This window comes from Dermochelys coriacea, chromosome 1 (genome assembly GCF_009764565.3).
Source record: "Dermochelys coriacea isolate rDerCor1 chromosome 1, rDerCor1.pri.v4, whole genome shotgun sequence".
Taxonomy (NCBI): domain Eukaryota; kingdom Metazoa; phylum Chordata; order Testudines; family Dermochelyidae; genus Dermochelys; species Dermochelys coriacea.
In genome coordinates, this window is record NC_050068.2 from 217,667,199 (window position 1) to 217,685,292 (window position 18,094).

Genomic DNA, 18,094 nt, shown 5'->3' on the forward strand with positions numbered 1-18,094 from the left:
GCCCCTGGTAAGAGGCAAGATTATGATTGGAATCGGAATAAAAAAAACTCAGAAAAGCTACTGGGAGACCCGGAATTAACCCTTGTCAAGACAGTTAGAAGTTGCCAAGGAACAGAAGACACCCAGTCTAGAATGAAGCTTACAGAGGGTGGACAGTGCTCTGCCATTGTAGACATGATAGAGAATCAAGTCAGAGTCAAGCAAGAACAGCACATGGAGCTGCACATGCTGTGAGAGCCAGCACAAAGCAGAACAATGCCTGGCATATGGGAAAAGATGCAGGAACTGTAATGAATTACATCACTCTGCAGGAGTTTGCAAGCAGTAGCAGAATGTGCACAGCACTTCTCAACTCGCAGCCCACAGGCCACATGCGGCCCAGTTGTGTGCTAAAGACCACCGGGCTGTCTGCAGTCTGGGTTCCTGGCTGCCCAGTGCAGTGAGGTGCAGCCTGCCCAGCCCAGCGCGGCGGGTTCGGGGTCACCAAACAGCCCTACATGGTGGGGGTCTGGGGCTGCCGGCTGGCCCCATGGGATCCGGGGGCTGCCCCACTGGGTCAGGGTCCAGGATTGGTGTTGGGGCTGCAGGCCAGCCCCGTGAGGTCGGGGTCCAGCCTGCCCCCAGCTGCCCTGCCACCCAGCCCCATGCAGCCAGGTCCAGGGTCAGGGCTGCCACCTGGTCCCGCACAGCAGGGTCCAGGTTCCCTGCCAGCTAGCTCCACTCCTGGCCCCACTCTGTGGAGGGGTCTCTGGGTGGGAGGCGCTGGGCATAGGGGTCTGTGAGGATGATTTGGGGGGTGGGGGGGCAGCTATGTTTCTCAACCTGTGCCCAGATAACACATATGGGCTTATGCAGCCCACAATGTTAAATGGGTTGAGAACCACAGGCATAGACAAAGAGAATGACCACAGACTAACTAGCTGCGCTGACTTCTTCATAGGAGCAATGGGCAGCATTGCAGCAGAAGATGATTGGCCTGTCAGCCTGCAAGCAAATGGGACATATGTTATTTTTAAAGTGGACATAGGTGCATAAGCCAATGCGGTGCCAAAAAACTCCAGTGATATTAACACAATAAGAAACAGCACAAGTACTGAAAAATAAACAGGTGCAATTCATGGCTTACAATGGTGAGCTTATCCCCACTAAAGGCATATGTGAACTAGATGTACGGGTAAATAATACATGGGGAAAGGTACATTTTGTAATAAAGAGCCCCTGTTATTGGGTCAAAACCATGTCTAGTCCTGGGTTTCATCAAGTGGTGCACTCATTGGAGGGCAGGGGACCAAAATAATTGAGAAAGAGTTTGAGGATTTCTTCCAGGGGATAGGGAAATTCTCAACAGAATACAGAACAAAGCTGAAAGACCCCAACCTCCCCACAGCTCATGCCCCTAGGAAAGTTACCCTCGTCTTAAGGAAAAGACTAAAAGAGGAGCTGGATAGGCACTTTGCTCTGGGAATCATAGAGCAAATAGAGAAACCAACAGAGGGGTCCACTTACTGATCATTTTGGAAAAAAAGGAGAGAACCCTTCACTTCTGTATGGACCCAAAAGAGTTAAATCAATATGTAAAAAGGGAACATTTCCCACAACCTCAAAAGAGGAGACATTTGTGGGGCTGTGGGGCTGATGGGGATGTGAACTCTTTTTCTACATTGGATGTGCCAGCAGCGTTAGGGCAGGTTCCCTTAGAAAAGCAGAGCACATGTGCCTAATCTAGCTTCCCAAACCAGCAACCTGAGCGTGCTACTCTGCAATGATGCCCAATGGACACAGGATGCCACACTTGATAAAGGGTTTGAGAAACTGGAGAAGTTAATTAAAGAGGCCCCAGTCCAGAGGTACTAGACAGTAAGCGCAAAACAAAGTTATCCTTGAGACACCTCCAAGGAGGGTATTGGGGCAGGCATTTTACAGCAGCAAGGTCAAAACTGGAGACCAGTGGCTTACACATCATAGGCACTTGCAAAATCTGAGTTTCAAGATGCCCAAACAAAGGGGGTGGCTTTGGCCTTAGCACACAGGTGCAAAAAGTATTGTGTCTTTATTTATAGGAGACCTGTGTTAGCTGAAAGTGACCATAAACCACTCATCATCACTGCCAGCATGGCCTGGGAAACGCCCTTCCTCACACCCTACACATCTGAGAATACAGAGATACTTTTTTTAGCTCCAAATTAGGGCTGTCAAGCGATTAAAAAAATTAATTGTGATTAATCACACGATTTAAAATATTAATTGCACAATTAATTGCACTGTTAATAATAGTATACCATTTATTTAAATATTTTTGGGTTTTTCTACATTTTCAAATATATTGATTTCAATTACAACACAGAAAACAAAGTGTACAGTGCTCACTTTATATTTATTTTTGATTACAAGTATTTGCACTGCAAAAAAACAAAAGAAATAATATTTTTCAATTCACCTAATATAAGTACTTTGATGCAATCTTTTTATCATGAAAGTTGAACTTACAAATGTAGAATTATGTTAAAAAAAACCCCTGCATTCAAAAATAAAACAATGTAAAACTCTAGCACCTACAAGTCTACTCAGTCCTACTTCTTGTTCAGCCACTTGCTCAGACAAACAAGTTTGTTTACATTTCCAGGAGATAATGCTGCCCGCTTCTTGTTCAAAATGTCATTTGAAAGTGAGAACAGGTGTTCTCATGGCCCTGTTGGCGTTGCAAGATATTTACATGCCAGATGCTCTAAAGATTCATATGTCCCTTCATGCTTCAACCACCATTCCAGGAGACATGCATCTATGCTGATAATGGGTTCTGCTTGATAACAATCCAAAGCAGTGCAGAACGACACATGTTCTTTTTATTATTTGAGTCAGATGCCACCAGCTGAAGGTTGATTTTCTTTTTTGGTGATTTGGGTTCTGTAGTTTCTCATCAGAGTGTTGCTCTTTTAAGACTTCTGAAAGCATGCTTCACACCTTGTCCCTCTCAGATTTTGGAAGGCACTTCAGATTCTTAAACCTTGGGTTGAGTGCTGTAGCTAACTTTAGAAATCTCACATCGGTACCTTCTTTGCGTTTTGTGAAATCTGCAGTAAAAATGTTCATAAAATGAACAGCATGTGCTGGGTCATCATCCAAGACTGCTATAACATGAAATATATGGCAGAATGTGAATAAAACAGAGCCAGAGACATACAATTCTCCCTCAAGAAGTTCAGTCACAAATTTAATTAATGCATTATTTTTTAACTAGTATCATCAGCATGGAAGCATGTCCTTTGGAATGGTGGCCAAAGCATGAAGGGGCATACGAATGTTTAGCATACCTGGCACGTAAATACCTTGCAATGTCGGCTACAAAAGTGCCATGCAAATGCCTGTTCTCACTTTCTGGTGACCTTTTAAATAAGAAGCGGGCCCTATTATCTCCTATAAATGTAAACAAACTTGTTTGTCTTAGTGATTGACTGAACAAGAATAGGCCTGAGTGGATGTGTAGGCGCTGAAGTTTTGCATTGTTTTGTTTTTGAGTGTAGTTATGTAACAAAAAAAAATCTACATTTGTAATGTACATTTACATTGCACAAATGTACATTTACATTGCACTTTCACAACAAAAAGATTGCACTACAGTACTTGTATGAGGTGAATTGAAAAATACTATTTCTTTTGTTTATCATTTTTACAGTGCAAATATTTGTAATAAAAATAATATATACTTTGATTTTAATTACAACACAGAATACAATATATATGAAAATGTAGAAAAACATCCAAAATATTTAATACATTTCAATTGGTTTGCTAATGTTTAACAGTGTGATTAAAACTGTGATTAATTGCAATTAATTTTTTTGAGTTAATCACGTGAGTTAACTGTGATTAATCAACAGCTCTAGTACAAATGTAAGATATGCAAAGTCCAAACCTGGGAGAGATTTGGTGGTTGAAGACACACCCTTTAGAGCATTTGACAATCGTGCAGTGGTGCAAAGTCCAGAGCTAGGCATTGAACATGTCAACCTGATTAAAAAAACCTTGTCCAATCTCAGTCAAAATGGGACTGTGATCGTCAGAGTTGGGGTTCAGGATGAGACTCTGTAACAAGCTATGAAGGCTCTTAGCACAGGGTGGCTGGGACAGCATGTTCCCACCCTCTAATACCAATTCAGCAGGAAGATCTGAGTCGTAGATGGGATTTAGTTTAAAGGCACCAGGATGGTGAACCCTAAGCTGTTACAGAAAAATATGTTTAAAAGAATACATGATGGTAATTTAGGGATTGAAAAATCTAAGAGAAGGTCTAGACATGTTTCATACTGACCTCAAATGAACAACAATATTGAGGAAGCTGTCAAGTCTTGACACATATTTAAGAATACAGATCAAGTCAAGCAAAAGAGCCCATGTTGGTGGCACAGGAAAAATTGCCCCCTCCCCTCCCCCCCGGGGAGCAATGTTTACATTGTCTGGAAAAAACTGTGTACTCTAACTTCCCTGAGATAGCCTTACTAGAAAATACTACTGCTAAACAGCTGATTGTGTGTATCAAATCTATTTTTGCTAGGCACGGTGTACCTGCCATAGTAATGTCTGACAATGGGCCACAGTTTATTAAGCATGAGTTTAAGCAGGTTGCAGTGGGATTTGGGTTGAGACATGTAACCGTCAACTCCTATTATCCCAAATCATAGAATCAGGAGGTCATCTAGTCCAACCCCCTGCTCAAAGCAGGAGCAACCCCAACTAAATCATCCCAGCCAGGGCTTTGTCAAGCCAGGCCTTATCCAATGGGTTGGTGGAAAACGGCACTGAAATAATGGAGTGAACACTTTTTAAGTTCAGTTAGTAGGTTGATTATAAGTTTTTGGAGTTGTGTGTTATTGCAATGTGGTTTGTTAAGTGTTGTTGTTGTTGTATTATTATTAAATTAGTCTGAGAAAAGAAGACGTGCTATTGGGAATTGTACCTAGAAGAGTTTTAGCTTCCCAGACAGGTAGTCTGGAAGAGGGGTGTTGCAGAAGTCCATGACCTGTCATGCAGAGGAGCCTGAATTCAGTGGATCTCCCTCAAGTATGTTGGGCTCAGTGACTGCTGAACACCACACTCCTTAATGAGTCACCCATCCCTCCAGCACAGCATTCCCTAGCACAGAGGTGGGCAAACTATGGCCCGTGGGCCACATCCGGCCCACGGGACCCTCCTGCCCGACCCCTGAGCTACTGGCCAGGGAGGCTAGGTCCCACCGTCTCCCCCACTATTCCCCCACCCCCGCAGCCTCAGCTCACTGCGCCACCGGTGCAATGCTCTGGGCGGTGCAACTGTAGTGCTGCCAGCCACCGGTGCTCCAGGCAGCGCAGTAAGGGGGCAGGGAGCAGGGGGGGTTGGATAGAAGGCAGAGGAGTTCAGGGTGGTGGTCAGGGGGCAGGGTATGGTTAGGGGTCAGGGCAGTCAGAGGGCGGGGAACAGGGGGTTGAATGGGGGCAGGGGTTCTGGGGGGGCAGTCAGGAAGGAGAGGGGGGTTGGATGGGGCAGCGGGGGGCAATGAGGGGCAGGGGTTCCAGGGGCAGTCAGGGGACAGGGAGAAGGGGTGGTTGGATGGGGCAGAGGTCCTGGGGGCCAGTCAGGAGTGAGAGGATGGGTTGGATGGCATGGCAGGGGGCAGTCAGGGGTGGGAGGTCTGGGGGGATCAGGGGACAGGGAGGGGTGGATGGGGCCCCAGAGGGGCCGTCAGGGGGCAAGAAGCAGGGGAGGGTCGGATAGGGGGTGGGGGCCGGGCCACACCTGGCTGTTTGGGGAGGCACAGCCTCCCCTAACCTGCCCTCCATACAATTTCGGAAACCCAATGTGGCCCTTAGGCCAAAAAGTTTTCCCGCCCCTGTCCTAGCACCACACTACGGCATTAGGGGTCAGCACTGACTCAGAGAAGAGAGTCCCTCCCACTGAGTCACCCACCCCACTCTCTGTAGCACAGTGTCCCCGGCACCATGTTGGGGCGCTGAGGTCAGTACTGATTAAAGCAATGAAACTGGGAAACAGAGAAAGGGAGAGAGACAGATCTAGGGTAGAAATGCTGAAAGGGAAAGGAGCTTCAAAACCTCCCAGCTCCTTTGGAGCTGTCTCTGGAAATCATTGGGAGGTTAGCCAGTGCGGGGTTATGGAACCGTCATTCTCACCCTGGGTTGGTGCCTCTGGCTGAGTCACCTGTTGGGAAAAGATGAGATAGTCACCTGTCATCTGGTGGAGCCAGAAACTCAGAACAAGACAGAAACCCACCTATTTCTCATTTTTAACCCTTTTGATCTCAGGAGCGCATCACACCAAATCTATTTATCTATCATCCACATGGTCCTAACAGATGATCCTTGCTCAGGCTTGGAAAGAATGGAGCTTCCAGGTCCCTGTTAATACTTAGAATCCCTGGAGGAGAAATGCCTTGCTGAGTTTAAATTTGATTATCAGTTTAACTATGTGTGAGTTTAATCTCAGCTATTTATACTCATTGACATGGTTTTGATCTAAGAGCAGTTTTGTATCTATGGACCTTCATTGACTTCAGTGGCATTATTTCTGATTTACACTAGCATATTGGAGAGCAGAATCTGGTCTTCAACCCCTGTTTATAGTCGAAGAGACAAATGGTAGCTAGGGATTGGTCTGTCTTTTCCTTGGTCGCAGTAATAAGGAGACAGACAGAAGTAGATTTGAGAATCAAGCCTTTTGTTTTCTCCATTGATTTTTTGTTTTTTTTTTCAACCGAGTTTGACCATTCACAACTTTTTAAAAATTGTTGGTATCAATTTAGTGCTGACAAAAAGCTCCAGACTCATGGCCCTTTAATGACTGACAGGTTCACATTGGGCAGACCCCCCAAATTACTCCATCAATAGGCCTTAACCCTGACTTGGGGGGCCAACCTTTATGGTTGAGACAGGAGTTGTCTGACATTCCCCAATTCACTTCACAGAGGAAAATTCTATTTATTTATTTAGAATTAAAATTAGAAAACTGGCTGTCCAAGGTCCTAGGCATCCTAACATAATGAATTATACCATACATATAATTAAAATACATTTCAGCAGCTGCGAAATCAGCTGTTCCACCAGAAGTCAGCCAGACAGCCACCTACCCCTTCATCCTCTCAAATTAACAAATTAAATAAAACACATTTAGATTTCTTGATGGATCAAAAATAAATCAAATCCTTGTTCTGCTTTTATACAAATCTCTGAGAAGATCTTGGGAAGCTGAATGTGTCCTGAATATTTCTAAATAATGTTTAACAAAATGAAACTCCCTCACCCTCCCGAAAGCCATTACCTACCATTTTTTAATTTAATATCATAAGTTAAAAACCATATGGGAAATCTCAAAATATATTAACTGATAGATAACGAAAAGCCCCACAGAAATGCACACAGCTATACCCACACAAAGATACATGCATATATACACAGCTACACACACATATAATAATATGTGCATAGAAATATACACAAACTAATCTTGTCTGTTTACCTTTCTCTGGGCCATCAGCCATAGCTTCTTCTTGTTATACTTCCAGCATCTGGGGCTGCCTTCTTTTATTAAGATACTTTTCCTCTTTCGGTTTCTATTCCTGAGCATTGAAACTTTTAGACCATGCTTACTCATGCTGAATAGCACCTTACTCTGAGTAATTAGTCCAGAGGTTCCCAAACTCTGGGGCACAGCCCCCTGGGAAGGTGTGATAAGGTTATGGGGGGCACATAGCCCTGATGGGACCATGCTGAAAGGCTGGAATCAACAGGGGGCCCTGTCCAGCAGGAGGCCAATACTCAAGAGTGCATCTTTTCACTCCCCTGCAGACCCTGGCCCTTCAGTGATGCCCTGTTCATATGGGGAGCGAGATGAATAGGGAGCTAGGTCCAAGCACCCAAGACTGCCTGACTGCTGCAGGGAGTGGAAGGTTTCCTCAACTGCCCCATGATTAGTACCCTCCACCCTCTGGGGTACTGGGCACCCCACCCTTGTTCCCTGTGAGTACATAACCCTGTCAAAAAGAGGGGTGTGATTGGGACATGAAGCTCTGAAGTGGGACTCAGCAAAAAAAGTTTGGGAACCTCTGGATTACAAGTAAAAAAACCACCCCCCCAACAGACATAAGTGACAACAACACCAGTGTGGACAGCGCTATGGGGGCGGGTGAGCAGGACAAATTCCATGACGGTAAAGGGGGGGGCGTGACTGGAAAGGTTTGCGCACCACTGAATTAGTCCCATTGATTTAGGTGGGGCTACAGTATCTCGGGGCAAGTCTACACTTAAAGCGCCGCTAGAGTGCTTTAATGAAGATGCTCCAAGGTGAGGTCTACACTAGAGAGCTTACAGCAGCACAGCTGTTCTGATGCAACTGTGCCGCTGTAAGGTCTGTCGTGTAGCTGCTCTATGCGGGCAGGAGAGAGCTCTCCTGTCGACATCATAAAACCAGATCCAGGAGCGGCAGTAGCCACGTCGGAGGGAGAAGCTCTCCCACCCACACCGGTGCTTCTGTCGGTGAAACTTATGTCACTGGGGGGGTAGTCACTCCGCTGAGCAACATAGGTTTTGCCGACATAAGTGGTAGTGTAGACATGATCTAAGCAAACAAGAGAGAGCTCTCCCGTCAGTGTAGTTAATCCACCTCCCCAAGAGGCGGTAGCTATGACGATGGGAGAAGCTCTCCCGCTGACATAGCTTTGTCTATATGGGTGAGGGGAGGTTAGGTCAGTATAACTATGTTACTCAGGGGTATGGATTTTTCACACCTCTGTGCAAGGTGGTTATACCCATATAGGTCTGTAGTGTACACCAGACCTTACTCTGAGCAATTAGTCCCATTGACCAAGGGCTGATCTACACTGGAAACTTACCTCAGCATAGCTACGTCTCTCAGGGGATGAAAAATCCACAGCCCCTGAATTCTTCCATCAACCTACCTACCACCTCTCGGGGAGGTGGATTAACTATGCTGATTGGAGAACCCATTCTGTCAGTGTAGGGAGTGCCTACACTGATGTGCTACAGCGGTGCAGCTGTGCTGCTATAGCGGTTTAAGTGTAGACATACCGTTAGGTGGGACTACTCACAGAGTACAGTACTACTCATTGTAAACAAGGTGGCAGAATTACGCTCTCAGAGCAGAGTAACCTGTTTCTGGCCCTCAGAGATTACAGTCACTATTCATAATCAAAAAGGCTGACAAAGGAGGTGCTGTCATCATCATGAATAGGTCGGAGTATGAACAAGAGGCTACTAGGCAGCTCTCCAACACCACTTTCTACAAGCCATTACCCTCTGATCCCACTAAGAGTTACCAAAAGAAACTACAGCATTTGCTCAAGAAACTCCCTGAAAAAGCACAAGAACAAATCCACACAGACACACCCCTAGAACCCCGACCTGGGGTATTCTATCTGCTATCCAAGATCCATAAAGTTGGAAATCCTGGACGCCCCATCATCTCAGGCATTGGCACCCTGACAGCAGGATTTGTCTGTCTATGTAGACTCCCTCCTCAGGACCTATGTTACCAGCACTCCCAGCTATCTTCGAGACACCACTGACTTCCTGAGGAAACTACAATCCATTGGTGATCTTCCTAAAAACACCATCCTAGCCACTATGGATGTAGAAGCCTCTACACCAACATTCCACACAAAGATGGACTACAAGCCGTCAGGAACAGTATCCCCGATAATGTCACTGGAAACCTCGTGGCTGAACTTTTTGACTTTGTCCTCATCCATAACTATTTCACATTTGGGGACAATGTATACCTTCAAATCAGCGGCACTGCGATGGGTACCCGCATGGCTCCACAGTATGCCAACATTTTTATGGCTGACTTAGAACAACGCTTCCTCAGCTCTCGTCCCCTAATGCACCTACTCTACTTGTGCTACATTGATGACATCTTCATCATCTGGACTCATGGAAAAGAAGCCCTTGAGGAATTCCATCATGATTTCAACAATTTCCATCCCATCATCAACCTCAGCCTGGACCAGTCCACACAAGAGATCCACTTCCTGGACACTACAGTGCTAATAAGCGATGCTCACATAAACACCACCCTATATCAGAAACCTACTGACCGCTATTCCTACCTACATGCCTCTAGCTTTCATCCAGATCATACCACACGATCCATTGTCTACAGCCAAGCTCTATGATATAACCGCATTTGCTCCAACCCCTCAGACAGAGACAAACACCTACAAGATCTCTATCATGCATTCCTACAACTACAATACCCACCTGCTGAAGTGAAGAAACAGATTGACAGAGCCAGAAGAGTACCCAGAAGTCACCTACTACAGGACAGGCCCAACAAAGAAAATAACAGAACGCCACTAGCCATCACCTTCAGCCCCCAACTAAAACCTCTCCAACGCATCATCAAGGATCTACAACCCATCCTGAAGGACGACCCATCACTCTCTCAGATCTTGGGAGACAGGCCAGTCCTTGCTTACAGACAGCCCCCCAATCTGAAGCAAATACTCACTAGCAACCACACACCACACAACAGAACCATTAACCTAGGAACCTATCCTTGCAACAAAGCCCGTTGTCAACTGTGTCCACATATCTATTCAGGGGACACCATCACAGGGCCTAATCACATCAGCCACACTATCAGAGGCTCGTTCACCTGTGCATCTACCAATGTGATATATGCCATCATGTGCCAGCAATGCCCCTCTGCCATGTACAATGGTCAAACTGAACAGTCTCTGCGTAAAAGAATAAATGGACACAAATCAGACATCAAGAATTATTACATTCAAAAACCAATTGGAGAACACTTCAATTTCTCTGGTCACTCGATTACAGACCTGAGAGTGGCTATCCTTCAACAAAAAAACTTCAAAAACAGACTCCAAGGAGAGACTGTTGAATTGGAATTAATTTGCAAACTGGATACAATTAACTTAGGCTTAGGATCATAGAATCATAGAATCATAGAATATCAGGGTTGGAAGGGACCCCAGAAGGTCATCTAGTCCAACCCCCTGCTCAAAGCAGGACCAAGTCCCAGTTAAATCATCCTAGCCAGGGCTTTGTCAAGCCTGACCTTAAAAACCTCTAAGGAAGGAGATTCTACCACCTCCCTAGGTAACGCATTCCAGTGTTTCACCACCCTCTTAGTGAAAAAGTTTTTCCTAATATCCAATCTAAACCTCCCCCATTGCAACTTGAGACCATTACTCCTCGTTCTGTCATCTGCTACCATTGAGAACAGTCTAGAGCCATCCTCTTTGAAACCCCCTTTCAGGTAGTTGAAAGCAGCTATCAAATCCCCCCTCATTCTTCTCTTCTGCAGACTAAACAATCCCAGCTCCCTCAGCCTCTCCTCGTAAGTCATGTGCTCTAGACCCCTAATCATTTTTGTTGCCCTTCGCTGTACTCTTTCCAATTTATCCACATCCTTCTTGTAGTGTGGGGCCCAAAACTGGACACAGTACTCCAGATGAGACCTCACCAGTGTCGAATAGAGGGGAACGATCACGTCCCTCGATCTGCTCGCTATGCCCCTACTTATACATCCCAAAATGCCATTGGCCTTCTTGGCAACAAGGGCACACTGCTGACTCATATCCAGCTTCTCGTCAACTGTCACCCCTAGGTCCTTTTCCGCAGAACTGCTGCCGAGCCATTCGGTCCCTAGTCTGTAGCGGTGCATTGGATTCTTCCATCCTAAGTGCAGGACCCTGCACTTATCCTTATTGAACCTCATTAGATTTCTTTTGGCCCAATCTTCCAATTTGTCTAGGTCCTTCTGTATCCTATCCCTCCCCTCCAGCGTATCTACCACTCCTCCCAGTTTAGTATCATCTGCAAATTTGCTGAGAGTGCAATCCACACCATCCTCCAGATCATTTATGAAGATATTGAACAAAACGGGCCCCAGGACCGACCCCTGGGGCACTCCACTTGACACCGGCTGCCAACTAGACATGGAGCCATTGATCACTACCCGTTGAGCCCGACAATCTAGCCAGCTTTCTACCCACCTTATAGTGCATTCATCCAGCCCATACTTCCTTAACTTGCTGACAAGAATGCTGTGGGAGACCGTGTCAAAAGCTTTGCTAAAGTCAAGAAACAATACATCCACTGCTTTCCCTTCATCCACAGAACCAGTAATCTCATCATAAAAGGCGATTAGATTAGTCAGGCATGACCTTCCCTTGGTGAATCCATGCTGACTGTTCCTGATCACTTTCCTCTCCTCTAAGTGCTTCAGGATTGATTCTTTGAGGACCTGCTCCATGATTTTTCCAGGGACTGAGGTGAGGCTGACCGGCCTGTAGTTCCCAGGATCCTCCTTCTTCCCTTTTTTAAAGATGGGCACTACATTAGCCTTTTTCCAGTCATCCGGGACTTCCCCCGTTCGCCACGAGTTTTCAAAGATAATGGCCAAGGGCTCTGCAATCACAGCCGCCAATTCCCTCAGCACTCTCGGATGCAATTCGTCCGGCCCCATGGACTTGTGCACGTCCAGCTTTTCTAAATAGTCCCTAACCACCTCTATCTCTACAGAGGGCTGGCCATCTCTTCCCCATTTTGTGATGCCCAGCACAGCAGTCTGGGAGCTGACCTTGTTAGTGAAAACAGAGGCAAAAAAAGCATTGAGTACATTAGCTTTTTCCACATCCTCTGTCACTAGCTTGCCTCCCTCATTCAGTAAGGGGCCCACACTTTCCTTGGCTTTCTTCTTGTTGCCAACATACCTGAAGAAACCCTTCTTGTTACTCTTGACATCTCTTGCTAGCTGCAGCTCCAGGTGCGATTTGGCCCTCCTGATATCTTTCCTACATGCCCGAGCAATATTTTTATACTCTTCCCTGGTCATATGTCCAACCTTCCACTTCTTGTAAGCTTCTTTTTTATGTTTAAGATCCGCTAAGATTTCACCATTAAGCCAAGCTGGTCGCCTGCCATATTTACTATTCTTTCGACTCATCGGGATGGTTTGTCCCTGTAACCTCAACAGGGATTCCTTGAAATACAGCCAGCTCTCCTGGACTCCCTTCCCTTTCATGTTAGTCCCCCAGGGGATCCTGGCCATCTGTTCCCTGAGGGAGTCAAAGTCTGCTTTCCTGAAGTCCAGGGTCCGTATCCTGCTGCTTACCTTTCTTCCCTGCGTCAGGATCCTGAACTCAACCAACTCATGGTCACTGCCTCCCAGATTCCCATCCACTTTTGCTTCCCCCACTAATTCTACCCGGTTTGTGAGCAGCAGGTCAAGAAAAGCGCTCCCCCTAGTTGGCTCCCCTAGCACTTGCACCAGGAAATTGTCCCCTACGCTTTCCAAAAACTTCCTGGATTGTCTATGCACCACTGTATTGCTCTCCCAGCAGATATCAGGAAAATTAAAGTCACCCATGAGAATCAGGGCATGCGATCTAGTAGCTTCCGTGAGTTGCCGGAAGAAAGCCTCATCCACCTCATCCCCCTGGTCCGGTGGTCTATAGCAGACTCCCACCATGACATCACTCTTGTTGCACACACTTCTAAACTTAATCCAGAGACACTCAGGTTTTTCCACAGTTTCGTACCGGAGCTCTGAGCAGTCATACTGCTCCCTTACATATAGTGCTACTCCCCCACCTTTTCTGCCCTGCCTGTCCTTCCTGAACAGTTTATAACCATCCATGACTGTACTCCAGTCATGTGAGTTATCCCACCAAGTCTCTGTTATTCCAATCACGTCATAATTCCTTGACATCACCAGGACCTCCAGTTCTCCCTGCTTGTTTCCAAGGCTTTGTGCTTGAATAGAGACTGGGAATGGATGAGTCATTACACAAAGTAAAACTATTTCCCCATGGTATTTCTCCCCCCCCACCCCACCCCCCACTGTTCCTCAGATGTTCTTGATAACTGCTGGAAATAGCCTACCTTGCTTGTCACCATGAAAGGTTTTCCTCCCTCTCCCCCCCACCCCGCTGCTGGTGATGGCTCATCTTAAGTGATCACTCTCCTTACAGTGTGTATGATAAAACCCATTGTTTCATGTTCTCTGTGTGTGTATATAAATCTCCCCTCTGTATTTTCCACCAAATGCATCTGATGAAGTGAGCTGTAGCTCACGAAAGCTTACGCTCAAATAAATTTGTTAGTCTCTAAGGTGCCACAAGTACTCCTTTTCTTATTCTGAAGTGAGTGACTAAACCCTTGAGTCTAGGCTTTGGCAGGGTTAGAAATACAGCTCTTGCTACCTTGTTAACATTCTTCCCTGCTTGCAGAGGGCTGCCCAGCACCAGAAATGCTCATGGAATCCTTCTCCACCCATCAGAACAAACAGCATATGTCTTCACTGGGAAAAAAAAAGAGCACGTTCTTAACTCAGGCCTGGCCCATACTATGAAATTAGGTTGGTATAACTATGTCGCTGAAGGGTGTGAAAAATCCACCCCCCCAAGTGATGCAGGTAAACTGACCTAACCCCTGATGAAGACACCACTACACTGACAGGAGAATTCTCCAGTTGACCTAACTACCATCTCTCTGGGAGGCGGATTATTTACACCAACAGGAAAACTTCTCCTAGTGGTGCAGGTAGCATCTTCACTGAAGCGCTATAGCTGCAGCCGTGCTAATGTTTTGGTTTATGTGTAGACAAGTCCTTAAGCAAGCTAAAGAGGAAAAGCATCCCAGTAAAAGAAGACACAATCCCAGAAATTGGTGCTAACTCAGGTTAGCTAACTTGGGTCAAAATAACGTTCAAGACCCGGCAACTCTGGTTTTAACTCGCATTAGCAACTCTAGTTCAACCCCAAGCTGCCCTGTAGGCTTTAATGTGAGCTGCTAAAGTGAGCTCAAACCCAGGATGCTGTGTCTTCACTGCTATTTTAACCTACATTAGCTAACCCAGGTAGGGACATGCACCCAGCTCCAGAGAGGAACCTCTCCAGGGGAACCATACAGAGCACTTCTTCAGACAGCGTCATGCACAGGGCCCTGCACTGACAGTCTTGGTAAATGAGCAGAGATTAAGCAACCTATAACCGGGGAGTTAATCCTCCAGTGGCTTCCAGAGAGGATTCATCCTGCGGGGCAGACTGGGGAGGAAAGACAGAGAATTGAAACCTGCGGTTTATTTCTCAGCCACAAATTTGTCATCTGGAAAAAACCTTTTTCTCTGTGAATCTCAGAGAGTGATGACGGGTGTTGTCATTTCCGGATCAAGTTATATTGAAAAGGGAGTGCTTGGAGGACGGCACCCAGTTCCTTGTTCTAGGTGGCACAAGTCCCTGATCTCTTCTCTCTCCACTGACAAGACAGATTTGGATACCCCTGTAACGCACGGCTAGGGATCTCTGCTTCAGCAACAGGGAGTATTGCTGGCAATTAGGCTGTGTCAGTTCCCTGTCACACCACTCTGTCCACCTCCTCCAGGCTCTCCCAGCCCAAACCTTGCCTTGCTGTAACAATCAGTGAACTTCAGCCCCCAAGCGCCTCAGAGATGTTTTCTTATTTGTATTTCCATACCCTACTCGTGTTGGGGTGCCCTTCTGTAGATTACTAGTCTGTTTACCTCAAGCTTATTAGTATATATGCCAATTAGTTACCATGCACTCTTGTGGTCAGACATCAGCTGACATTCCTAACTTAAAATACCCCAGGCTGGTATAAACTAGCATCTTGTAATTCACTGCCAGCAGTTTAGTCATTACAGTGTTCTATCTTGTCATATGTTATGATCGCCTTTTATGATGAGATTACTGGTTCTGTGGATGAAGGGAAAGCAGTGGATGTATTGTTTCTTGACTTTAGCAAAGCTTTTGACACGGTCTCCCACAGCATTCTTGTCAGCAAGTTAAGGAAGTATGGGCTGGATGAATGCACTATAAGGTGGGTAGAAAGCTGGCTAGATTGTCGGGCTCAACGGGTAGTGATCAATGGCTCCATGTCTAGTTGGCAGCCGGTGTCAAGTGGAGTGCCCCAGGGGTCGGTCCTGGGGCCCGTTTTGTTCAATATCTTCATAAATGATCTGGAGGATGGTGTGGATTGCACTCTCAGCAAATTTGCGGATGATACTAAACTGGGAGGAGTGGTAGATACGCTGGAGGGGAGGGATAGGATACAGAAGGACCTAGACAAATTGGAAGATTGGGCCAAAAGAAATCTAATGAGGTTCAATAAGGATAAGTGCAGGGTCCTGCACTTAGGATGGAAGAATCCAATGCACCGCTACAGACTAGGGACCGAATGGCTCGGCAGCAGTTCTGCGGAAAAGGACCTAGGGGTGACAGTGGACGAGAAGCTGGATATGAGTCAGCAGTGTGCCCTTGTTGCCAAGAAGGCCAATGGCATTTTGGGATGTATAAGTAGGGGCATAGCGAGCAGATCGAGGGACGTGATCGTTCCCCTCTATTCGACACTGGTGAGGCCTCATCTGGAGTACTGTGTCCAGTTTTGGGCCCCACACTACAAGAAGGATGTGGATAAATTGGAAAGAGTACAGCGAAGGGCAACAAAAATGATTAGGGGTCTAGAGCACATGACTTACGAGGAGAGGCTGAGGGAGCTGGGATTGTTTAGTCTGCAGAAGAGAAGAATGAGGGGGGATTTGATAGCTGCTTTCAACTACCTGAAAGGGGGTTTCAAAGAGGATGGCTCTAGACTGTTCTCAATGGTAGCAGATGACAGAACGAGGAGTAATGGTCTCAAGTTGCAATGGGGGAGGTTTAGATTGGATATTAGGAAAAACTTTTTCACTAAGAGGGTGGTGAAACACTGGAATGCGTTACCTAGGGAGGTGGTAGAATCTCCTTCCTTAGAGGTTTTTAAGGTCAGGCTTGACAAAGCCCTGGCTAGGATGATTTAACTGGGACTTGGTCCTGCTTTGAGCAGGGGGTTGGACTAGATGACCTTCTGGGGTCCCTTCCAACCCTGATATTCTATGATTCTATGATCTAGAGTTACTCCTGGTTAGCCGATGAAGTGGGCTGTAGCTCACGAAAGCTTATGCTCAAATAAATGTGTTCGTCTCTAAGGTGCCACAAGTCCTCCTGTTCTTTTTGTGGATACAGACTAACACAGCTGCTGCTCTGAATCCTGGTTAGCTGCTCTGCCAAGGCTTTTGGGGCCTTATGCCTTGTTTAGCTAAGCTATTGCTTAAAGACTGTGTAGCCATGTTGGCTCATTACATTGCTGCCTTAACTTGTCTTATACCTATGCCACATCTAGTAAATACCTATACCTATAGACTACAGGCCCCCTCTCCCACCTGTAAGCACTGCTTTTCCCTGCTGAGCTGGGGCTGTCCTCTCCCCCTACAACTCCCTTTGTGTCTGCACCATTCTCTCCTGAGATCACAGGGCAGTATGCTGTTTTGGTGCGAGTTACTCCACTCACCGCTTTAAACAAAGACAAAATCTCATTCCCCACAAGAATTGCTGGAATATAATGCAGCACCACAACTTTTAAGGTGCCCACTAAAACCTTCCCATTCCAACTGTACCTTAACCAAAGGTAGAGGAAATTTATAATCTTTCCAATGTCAGGAGTTTTACCTCCTAGCCAGGAAACATCTTTGACCATGCTTTCCGTGACCAGAGAGATCTGGGCACCAGTATCTCTGCATCTTAGACATTCTTTGCCATTCACATTGGCAACTTTAATAAATTCGGTGTCCTTCTCCAATGGGTCAGACCTCACAGAATTAATCAGGGTCCCAGAGGTACTTTGTGCTAATGACAGGTCCATTGTACTGTGGGGAGTGGGCTTAACTTCCTTATTGTAGAGCAATTATTCCTCAGGTGTTCAGTGGAATCACACATGAAACACCTTCTTGGACCGTTCTCCTGTACAGGGGGGGTCTGTGAGCATGATTTCTAGGAGGGGATTCCATTCTGGAGAAGTAGGTGCCTGGGCTCTCAACTACCCTTTCTCTTCCCAGGGACAAAACAGAACTCCCCCCCTCCTTAATGCTGGGCTTCTTCCCTCCCCTCCATGGCTTGCGCCCACTGTATGCACTGGAATCAGTCACATCTGCTGCTTTTTGGAGAGAGCCTAGGGATGCATCCCAAATAGTGTGTTTGACTTCTTCAGAAGATATACTCAGGAACTGCTCC